Raw genomic sequence first — 11,752 nt, 5'->3', positions numbered from 1 at the left:
CTAATAAATAGGGGGAGAAGTGAAGAAGAAAAATGTTCAGCCCTCCTGGTAATTCTAGATCACTTAAAATTAGTGAAAAAAATTGGTTCCGTGAAGAAAATCCAAGCCGAGGCGCTTCCGTAGCGTTTCCGTGGGTGATTTCGCGAAGATTTTCGACCGTTCTTTGACGTTCTTCATTCGTTCTTTGTCGTTCTTCGGTTTTCAACCGGTAAGTTCCCGAAATTGAACTTTTCAATTCATTCTATGTACCCTTAGTGGTCCTCATTTGTTTCGCGTATTTTTATTTTCATTTCATTTACTTTATGTACCCCCTTTTGACGTTCTTTAGTCATTTGCTTAAGTTATTTTCTCGCCTAATCAAAAAATAAAATAAATTTCCACCGATCATTTGAATTGTAATATCCGTTAATTTCTGCTAAAATGAAATCCGACCGTTCGGGCATGTCGTAACCACGTTGGAAACCAAAAAGAGGTAAAATAATAATATAATAATCAAAAATATCTTTTAGTAAAATAAAACAAAAAAACTCAATCGGACGTTTTTCTATGGGATTTCTCTTTCTTAATCAAATCGACTAATAACCAAAGTGAAACTAAGGCTAAAATCAATTCATAAACCAAACTTTTGTCATCACCTAAAAAAGCCATTTTCAAAGGTCCAACGCCTTGAAATGGTCTTTTCCGCTTTTATTGGTTAAATGTAGATTTCTAAAAAACCTAAAATCAACATGTAACTTTATTACCTCTTTCAAAAATAAAGAAATCATTAATGGTCCAATGCCTTAATGTTTTTCTCACTTTTCAAAAGAATCGAAAGATTACTTAATGGTCCAAACGCCTTAAATGACTTTTCATTCAATAAAAACATATCTTGCAAAAAAGGATAAAAATAATCTAACCAAAACGCTTTGTTCACAAAAGTAGGTCTGATTTTCTCATCACAAATGAGGAATACGTAGGAGCAAAGGGAAGCGCCCTTGTCGACCACACAAAGATAAAAACATAAAAAGGCATAAAAAAGGGGGACATAAGAACGTAAAAAGGGAAAAATATAAATCGAAGTCAGATTTGCACATTTGATTAAAGGTTGTCGTCTCTTGTGACGGACGCGTGGGGTGCTAATACCTTCCCCGTGCGTAAATACAACTCCCGAACCTTTCACTCAAAAGTTTGTAGACCACGTCTTTTCCGATTTTTCCAACGTTTTCCTGAAATAAATGTTGGTGGCGACTCCGCACGTATTCCTTTCTTAGAAAATGCTCCCGCGAGTCACGCGTCGCCCTCCTGCCGAAGGGTAGGTTGCGACATCAGGAATACAAATAATCATTGGAACTAAGACATTAATTCAATAAAAAATATTTTAGAAATAATACCATTAAATAAGATAAAGTTAGTTAAAATTTTCTTATATTTAAGACAATGATCTTTTTTTTATTATTATTTGAGCATGGAGAGTACATTATAAATCACAAGACTACATTTTCACATTATATTTCACAACAATATATACAATTAATTTTTAAAAAAAAAAAACCAAACACGGTCATTTACAACAAAAAAAAAACCTATACACTATCATTTACATAAAAAAAACTATATATTACCTAATTTATACACAACATTTACAAACTCATATACTATGATATATGTGTGTAATACATTTTGTATGTAACACCTTAGTTTTTTGTCCAAAGATATTGTTTAAAAAATCTTTTTATTTAATTTATTTTCAAAATTTGCATAAAAAATTTTAATTTGTAAATCCAGTTTGGTAAACTATTTTTTTAAATGCATCATTCGGAAAGCTCTGAATCTTTACATCAAATTAAATAAGTACGGATATAAAATATACATAGTCTCCATGCATAAATAATGTAACATAATCAGTATCATGAAAGAAAAAATACAAATGCAGCCTATAATTGTCTAAAAGTAAGTGAAATAAGTTATATATAACTGCTATAACAAAATACATACACTTGGAAAAACCATCCCTCAAAATACATCAAAATAAGCACAATAAGCGTAAGACCAAAGTAGACCACTACCAAACTCAAAGTACTAAACTATATTTAAGGCATGTCTTCAGGAAGATCGTCATACTCCTTCTCGGTTGAAGGCTCTAACTGCCACAATAGTTTTTTTGTACTCCTCAATCTCCTCAGACTTCATATTAGAATGGTCTCCTCTATCCTTGATAACTTTAGCCATGTCCATTGGCACCACGTGGTAGCTGACAACGTTGCCCTATTTGTTGTACCCCGCTAGAGTCAACCTGAACTCCAAGTCATGATGAGGCTTGATGCAATCCCAAACCCCAAAGGCATTGGATAAAAGACTCCAAGAAGATTGGGCCAGAGATGCAGGAGAAGGCCCTAGGGTTCTCATGAGCCTTACTTTGCAATGTAGGACTTTGGGGTCATGCGCAAATGATGCAATCCTACCCCACAAGGACATTGGATAGAAGACTCCAAGAAGATTGGGCCAGAGATGCAAGAAAAGGCCTTAGGGTTCTTATAAGCCTTAGGATAGATTTTGGGCCCATGGGCTAAGTATGAGCCCGCTTATCTTTGTACATGTTAGATTAAGGTTTCATTATTTTTGGGTCTTGTATTTAGGGCTCCAAAATATAGGTAAGGTACCCTAGAAATGTAGGATTTTTCAGCCCTTGTATTTTAGAGCACCTAAACTAGTTTTTGTATTAGGGATAGTTTTGTAATTTCACATGCATTAAGTGAATATTTGATGTGTGTGGTTGGAAATAAATTTAATTGAATTGGGAGAATCCCAATCCAATTAAATTTTAGAGGGGGAGGTGAGCATTTGCTTGCTACATGCTTTACATGCCTCATTACCCCTAAGCACACTTAGTGGAGAAACTTGAACTTGATCTTGGATTAGTGGGCTGAACCATAGCTAAAATTCACGAATCATAATTAGTGAAATTTTGGCTCCAAAATTTGACTCCACAAATTCAATTTCAAATTCAATTGAAATTTGAATAGAAATTCAAATTTCCCTCCAATTTTGTGTGACACTTAGGCTATAAATAGAGGCCATGTGTGTGCATTTTTTCAACTTTAATAATTTGAGAATTACACTTCAAAGTTCATACCTCTTTTAAGGCACAAAATTTTGTGTAAATTACACTTCGTAGATCACTATACCTTTTTTTGTTCTTTCCTTTGTTCATAAATTACACTTTTGCTGAAACAGGGAAACTCAACCATCAAACCACTTGGTAGATCCTTGCACTGCTCTGGATGCTGGATTTTAAAAATTTTAAAAAGAAAAAGAAGAGAAAGGAAAAAGAGAAAAGTAGCTCCTGTAATGGCCATTCTATCAAACTAGATAATGGTATAGGAGGTGAGCCAAAAACGGAAAAGATGAACCAGGATTTTGTGGCAGGAAACAATCAACAGCAGCATGCTGATTATAAGTGAGTGATTATGTGTTGAGTTATTGATTCTAAAACTGCACCTGCATTTACATGGTTGAATATTATAAGAAATTGTTCTTGCTGAGCTGAGTAATGTTTGTTAGTTTTTGTAGGATAAAGATAAACATTTAGGCTAATATTGAAAACTATACCAAGTTAAATGTGTGTGTGTGGGGGGGGGGGGGGGGGCAGGAAAAGTGAGTGATTATGTGTTGAGTTCTTGATTCTAAATTGGTTGAATATTATAAGAAATTGTTCTTGCTGAGCTGAGTAATGTTTGTGCAGCCTGCTTTTTCCTAAGTGGAAATATCTTGTACAAGATGAACCATGATATGGTTTTGCTTCAATGTGTAAATGCCAAGGAGGCTAAGCAAATGCTAGTAGAAGTGCATGAGGGATCCTTTGGAACACATGCCAACGGGCATGCCATGGCCTAGAAGATTCTGAGGGTAGGGTATTACTGGCTCACTATGGAAAACTATTGTTGCATCCATGTGAGGAAGTGCCACAAGTGCCAGGCCTTCACCGATAATGTCAATGCTCCGGCCGTACCTTTGAACGTCTTGGTAGCACCTTGGCCATTCTCTATGTGGGGTATAGATGTGGTTGGAGCTATTGAGCTCAAAGCTTCGAAAGGACATCGCTTCATTTTGGTCAATGGACATCCGCAACTCGTTGGGGTTTTCCTGCACTTGGAAGAAGAAGTAGAAAAAGGAAGAAATATAGTGATAATTTGATTCTTCGTCGTCGTACTAAATAGTAGAGAAAATAAAAATTGTTTCTTCGTCTTTACAAGAAAAAGGAGTAATTAACTGTGACACGTTCACTAAAAAAAATCCTTTTGCAATGAATCATTTATTAAGAAAAATAAATAAACTTAATGGGCGAACGACGGGAATTGAACCCGCGCATGCTGGATTCACAATCCACTGCCTTGATCCACTTGGCTACATCCACCCTTATACTATGTAAAAATGATCTATATATGAAATTCTATCCTTTCGTTCGTTATCATTCTTTTTTTCCTTTTAAGATAGGAAAAATGCTAAAGAATCGCGAAAGAAATAAAAAACGTATGTATAAATATTTATAAATAAAAAGATTACTAATCAAATAAATAAAAGTAAAGGGGCAATATAAAAAAAGTTGATATTGCCTTTTATTTTCAAAAACTAATCTACCTTAAGATCAAAATTTTATCCATTAATAGATGGAGCGTCGATCGCAGCTAGATCTAGAGGGAAATTATGAGCATTACGTTCATGCATTACTTCCATACCAAGGTTAGCTCGGTTAATAATATCAGCCCAGGTATTAATTACACGACCTTGACTATCAACTACGGATTGGTTGAAATTGAAACCATTTAAGTTGAAAGCCATAGTGTTGATACCTAAAGCGGTAAACCAAATACCTACTATAGGCCAAGCAGCAAAGAAGAAATGTAAAGAACGAGAATTGTTGAAACTTGCATATTGGAAGATCAATCGGCCAAAATAACCATGAGCAACTACAATATTATAGGTTTCCTCCTCTTGACCAAATCTGTAACCTTCATTAGCAGATTCATTTTCTGTGGTTTCCCTGATCAAACTAAAAGTTACCAAGGAATCATGCATAGCACTAAATAAGGAGCCGCCGAATACACCAGCTACAACCAACATGTGAAATGGATGCATAAGAATATTATGCTTAGCCTGAAATACAATCATAAAATTGGAAGTACCTGAAATTCCTAGAGGCATACCATCTGAAAAGCTTCCCTGACCAATAGGATAGATCAAGAAAACAGCAGTAGCGGCTGCAACAGCAATTCAAGGACGCATACCCAAACGAAAACTAAGTTCCCACTCACGCCCCATGTAGCAAGCTACACCAAGTAAGAAGTGTAGAATAATTAGTTCATAAGGACCGCCGTTATATAACCATTCATCAACAGATGCCGCTTCCCAAATAGGATAAAAGTGCAAACCTATAGCCGCAGAAGTAGGAATAATGGCACCAGAAATGATATTGTTTCCATAAAGTAGAGATCCAGAAACAGGCTCACGAATACCATCAATATCTACTAGAGGGGCAGCAATAAAAGTGATGATAAATACAGACCTAGGACTTACTCTTTAACCTAGAATCTACCTACAAGTTAGGACCTTTTTCTTCCTTGCTCAGCTTTTCCTCTGTTCTCTCCACACAATTTGCAGTCTATTCAGACCTCTCTCACACTCTCTACAAGTCAGGCTTAAAAAAAGGGCTTTCTATCCGTGAAGGTGCGCTTAATGCCATTCTCGCACTAAGCGTGAGTAAGTGAGATTTGGCTTAGTGCCAATCTCGCGCTTAGCGCAAAAGAGACAACTGTCTCGCTTAGCGAGCTGCATACACGCTAGGCGCATGCTGGTGTGGACGAACTCTCTTTAGGCTTATCCTGAATCGCTAAGCCACTGCTGTCTCGCTTAGCGGTTTGGTCTCGCTAAGTGCATGATTCAGGCTTAGCGAGACAACAACTTTTGCACCTTCATAATTTTCTCCTTTTTACCTGAAATTCAGGTAGATTTTTTCCTTAAGTCTTGTTTTTAATTTGTCAATCTAATCTAGTGTCATTCTAGGACTTCCTTTGTGTTCCACCTTCGCTTGTGGTATTTTCCTTTTGCTTTATTTTTCCTTGAATCTCATTGAATTAATGTCATGTTAAATTTCCTTTTGGTTTAGCTTTCATTTCATCTTTTGGTTTCTTTCTTGTCTTTCTTTTTTTTTGCGTTTAAATGTTGCCTACAATAAGGATTGGAAGAGGAAATTGGTGCATTGCTTGAAGGAAGATTTTTTAGTCTTGGAGGTTAACCATCCTAGGAGCACCATTGGATTTGAAGCAACCAAAGCCTTACCAAATTTTGACTGAAACACTTGAGAAAAAAAAAACAAGCATTGAAGACATATTTGAAGACCTTAATTGCTTTGTTAAATTTGTTGTAATAGAACAATTGAGTGCTGAATTTTTTTTCTATTGCAATTCGTTGTATTTGGACATTCTTTAGGGGTGTATTAGGAGTCTCTAGTTAAGTGGTCATGTGACTACAACTAACTTCTAATATTAACCAACTATGTATGCTTGTATGACCCCAATCTATAGTTCTCACATTCATAAAGTGTTCTTACTAGATATGCCCCTTATGTGTGTGTTAGAAATTTAATTAGAATGCAATGATAGTGTAAAGAGTTTTTACATTGTCATTTAATCACAAATTGCTATGTATGGTAAATTTATTAACTTTTATAATAAATACATTAAAAGTCATATCTAGGATATTTTTTATTCATTGATAGTGTATCTGCACAATGACAGGGCATAAAAAATAAACTTGTGTTAGACTAATTTAGGGTGCGTGATTTAGGAATGGATTAGTTACTGTTCATAGCAAATGTTGATGCCTCTTTATTTCATATCTCTTTTTCAAAAACTAATTCAAGGAAACTTATGTTTTCAGAAGCATTTTTTATTCTTAAAATTAAAAAATTGAATAACAAATTTAAAGAAACTTATACAGTATTTAAAATGTTAGTTTTGACAAGTACGTGTTCTTTGGAATGTCAAGGTGGTGCTCTTTTTGTGTTCTAAATTTCATTTTGAAATGTCAATGCCAGCGGGTTATTGCCAAGTATCAAGTGAAATGACAATTTATCTGTTTATTTTGGGTAACACACAAAGTCTAGTAAGCAGATATAGAAACTAAATTTGCAAATGACTTTCAAATATAGTCTTCCATTTCACAATTGAATGCGGAATGAAACCCCTTCAATGCTAAAAGTAAAACTTGACAAGGAATCTCTCTCCTTACAAATGAACATATGCAGTAACTTTCAATGAAGATTTAATGTTTTGAATTGTCCAACCTTCAAAACTTCACTCTGTATTATCTCCACTGCAATTTCCCGAGATTTTACGTTAAAATTTTTGTGTTATCCTGTCAAAAAAAGAAAATGAATTTTTGATATCTGATATGCATTAGCAAATTAGCAGGGATGTCCATATTTCAGGCAATGTTGCATTGCCTTCTGCTGAGACAGATCCTAAAAAGAATAGAACAAAGAAGAAAAAGAAAGAACAGTCAAACAAAAGTGACAATGGATATCATGAAGGTATCATCCAAGAGGACAAAGCCAACAGAGATGCAGCAGAGTCCCAGAATCTGATTCATAAAGTTTTTGAAGAAAAAGAACAGCATCAGTATGCTTCTGTTTTGTTTAGGCTTATGATGTGAGATAATACCATAACTTGTCACTAATACATGCTTAGTGCTAAAATTGAACTGCTGATAAAATTAATTTTAGTAACAGAAACTTGGCAAAGTTGTTAGTAGTAGTATTAGTATCAGTTAGAATAATAAAATAAAGCACCCGGTGGGGTGGTGCTAGAAGGCTTTCGCTATGCGAAGGTATGAGGTAGGGTGGTTGTATGCAGCCTTACCCTTTGCATATGCAAAGAGACTGTTTCCGAATTTGAACCCATGACCAAACCGGTCACCAAGGCACAACTTTAGTGTTGCACTAGGGCTTGGCCTCTAGTATCATTCAGAATAATAATTTTAAAAAATCATGATTTCATGACAAGCCTCTAATATTGTGATAACTACTATTGTTTGTTTTCTTTAACCTTTTTTTTCTTATAGAGAATTAGAAATTCATAGCGTAGGGATAGACATTAATCCACAATTGTTAGTGCTTAGCTTTACTGAGTTTTAAAAGATTGGCTAAAATTTTGTTAAAACATAAGCACTTAGACAATGAAGGAAAGCTGGAGTTGCTGCACATGATGTCCAACGTTATGTCAAGGAATCAGATCGGGCTGCACAATGCACAAGGCAAGATAAAATGTCAAATGAAGAATTGAAGCTGCAGAATCCACGATGTCGGATACAATGTCCAGGACATCCTGCCCGAAAATACTGGACACATAAATCTGTTATACCTTTAACAGATTAATGTGCAGTCAGCAACAGATTAGGCGATCTATCTTTAGGAACGAATTAAAAGATAATTAAAGTTCGAATTACAAACTTGAATAGTTCGTTCAGGGATTAAAGATTAAAGATAAAAACTAAAAGATCAAACTTTATCTTCTAGATCTTTAAGTGCAGATTTTTCGGGAGAATGATAGATCTTATCCAGCGCAAGTTGTTGCAGCCCAGATACGCACACTGCTATATAAACATGAAGGCTGCACGGGTTTTGTACCAAGTCCGAGATTGAAGAGTTATTTTGTGAGTTTTGGGACTTGAGTGTTTTGTGAGCCACCTTGATGCTACCCTAACATCAAGTGTTGGACCTGAGTGTGTAGAGTTGATCTCTATTGTTCAGAGAGCAATCTCTGGTGTGTCTTTGATTTATTTGTAAACACGGGAGAGTGATTGAGAGGGAGTGAGAGGGGTTCTCATATCTAAGAGTGGCTCTTAGGTAGAGGTTGCATGGGTAGTGGTTAGGTGAGAAGGTTGTAAACAGTGGCTGTTAGATCTTCGAACTAACACTATTTTAGTGGATTTCCTCCCTGGCTTGGTAGCCCCCAGATGTAGGTGACGTTGCACCGAACTGGGTTAACAATTCTCTTGTGTTATTTACTTGTTTAATTTGTTCATACTGTCAAATATAATCTGCATGTTCTGAAGCGTGATGTCGTGACATCCGGTACGACATCTGTCATTGGTATCAGAATTTCAACAATTAAGTGGGACTGTCATTCTGGTTTGTAAGTCCAGGGAGAAAAGGCTAAATAGCTATCTTTTTTGTGAATTATGAGCAAACTGATAGATGATTTTACTAATTGCTCATTTAAAGACACAAAAACTAGCACATGGATTATTATGCTTTGGTTTGGAATTCATTTAAGAAGACAGTTGCCCTAGTTTCTTGGTTGGTCAGTATCAATATGATTTTTTCTTATTTAGTTGAATGGTGATAAACTTATCTCTTCATGTCATTTTCACTATTAAGTTGTCTAAACAAAGCTCTTTTTTTATTTATTGTCTACTTTTAGTCTGAGATAGGCTATAAACCTATTTTGTGCAATCATCTTACATTCTTAGTTAATTTTTCCGGTGGAGGAGTGTGGACAATAGGGCTCATGACTTTCCTGATGGAAATATATCTGACAAAAGAAAAGTTAAGAAAAGGAAGAAAATGAGTAAAAGTGAGGGCAATGGTGAAGTTGTGAATTCTGATATGCCTGTATCTGTTGAGCAAAGTGGTGAGACTGAGATGATGGAGGAAGACAAAAATAAGAGGGAAGACGCAAAGCCTTCCAAGTTATAACATTGGCAAATGGACTAGTTATTCAAGAACTAGAGAAGGGTAGGTAAGATGGAAAAATTGCTGCTTTGGGGCAAAAGGTAGTTCATTTAATTGATTTAAAATATTTTAGCAACTAGTTCCATGAAATTAAATCAAACCAAAAGAGAATTGCAAAGCATAAAGATTAGGCTAGTGGTGAGGGGGATGGACAGTTTAGGCGAGGTCATACCATCACGGACTAGGAAGCATCGACACCTCTGTAGAACATGTCGATGTGTTAGACACTTTTCGGACACACTTTCGACACATGTCAAACACCCCTCAACTGTGGTGCAATTAAAAATATTATTTTTTTTGAATCAGACACCTCTTTGACACGGCTTTAGCACGAGTCAAGAGAATGAGCTGACATCTATTCTTGGCTATACACTTCCCAGAAACTACTATCATTAAAAAAATTAAAAAAAACCAACAATGTTTAGTTCAAGTGACTGGGGCTTGGACTCCAGAAGCATGTGGTCAGGGGTTCAAATCCTGACTGGTGCGTGTAGAGAAATCATTGTTGGGAGAGGGGACATCCCACCAATGAGTGCCAGCAGATTCCACGAAAGAATTTAAAAATCCCAGTGACCGACCAGGATACTCCTTTGCAATCATATGTGCAGCAAAAAAAATAAAAATTAAAAGAAATAAAAAATTCAAGTTATATTATAAATATTTTTAGAATGTGAATCATATAAATCTTAATTCTTAATTATATATAAGTGGTGTCCTTGTTTCCTATATTTGGGACATTAGTCGTATCTCGGTGTCTACGTCATGTCCGGTGCCCGTGTTAGAGTCGGTGTTTCATATTCACAGATTCAAATCTCATTGGCACCATTTTATCAATAATAAATAATGAATTTAAGATTTGATTTGATTTAATTTAAGTAGTCTTTGGTTACAGATCAGCATCTATTACACTGCAAGATGAAGGAAGATGGAGTAGTATTCGCCTTGGTAAACACCATTTACCTGAATCTTCTATTACCTGGATGACTCTTTGTGCTTACATGTATCAACTTTTTGCAAGTAAAGGAAAAGTTAGAGGGTTGGGATGTTCACCTTGAAGGTTTGACATTTTATCCTTGTTCTTTTTCCATTGTCCTACTTTTACTTTTAGAGTGTGTTTGGATGAGGCAATTTAAAATTCTAAAGAATTTAATATTCTGAGAATTTCAAATGCTCCAATTTAATTTTTTTTTATTTTTAAAATTCTGTGCTTGGATTCCTTTATTAAAAGTCGAAGAGTCATGAAGAAGAGCATCGCACATGCGCGTGGAAACCCTGACGGTGAAGGAGAACACGGCGTGCACGCTGCTAAGACTCTTGTAGGTGGAGGAGAGCAAGGCGGCGATCGGGCGGTTCAGCTTTCCACTGCTAGTCAGCCTCCTGCGGAGTGGGAGGTTCCGCACAAAGAAGGACGCATCGAAAGCGCTGTAATCACTGTGCATGGTGAAGGAGAACAAGATCAGGGTGGTGAAGGTGGGGATCATGAAGGTGCTGGTGGAGCTGATGGAGGACTTCGAGTCGAACATGGTGGACAAGTCAGCGTACGTGGTGAGCGTGTTGGTGGCAATACCAGAGGCGAGGGTGGCGCTGGTGGAGGAAGGAGGCATGCCGGTGCTGGTGGAGATCATCGAGGTTGGGACACAGCGGCAAAAGGAAATCACGGTGGTTATTCTCTTACAGGTTAGCGATGACTTTGATGGAGAAGAGCATCACCGTGAAGATGCCGCCAACTCTGACGTCGGCAGCCAAGTCGAAGTAGTCTGCGATGGTGGCGTTCTGGTTGTCGGATTTCTTCTTCGACGGCATATCTTTCCGTGTTGGTTCTTGACTGCGGAGACGCAGTCCATGGCGACGGTAGCCGCCGGAGTCTAAGATTCCGGCTTGGGAGGTATTTGCTTGGGGAACCAAAGCTTTGGATCGTCGTAGCCGAAGAGAAACTTTCGAGAATTTGAAATTCACTCTCTTGAAGATAGAATTTGAAAT

At 36.6% G+C, this 11,752-nt stretch overlaps 1 pseudogene; it reads right to left on the bottom strand.

The window, feature by feature from the left end:
• Positions 1 to 4,557: 4,557 nt before the first annotated feature.
• On the bottom strand, positions 4,558 to 11,211 carry LOC121173259 (photosystem II protein D1-like; annotated as a pseudogene).
• Positions 11,212 to 11,752: the final 541 nt, after the last annotated feature.

Source organism: Glycine max, chromosome 13 (genome assembly GCF_000004515.6).
Source record: "Glycine max cultivar Williams 82 chromosome 13, Glycine_max_v4.0, whole genome shotgun sequence".
Classification (NCBI taxonomy): Eukaryota; Viridiplantae; Streptophyta; class Magnoliopsida; order Fabales; family Fabaceae; genus Glycine; species Glycine max.
Note: the sequence above shows the minus strand (reverse complement) of the source record. Positions and strands in the feature narration are given on the sequence as shown.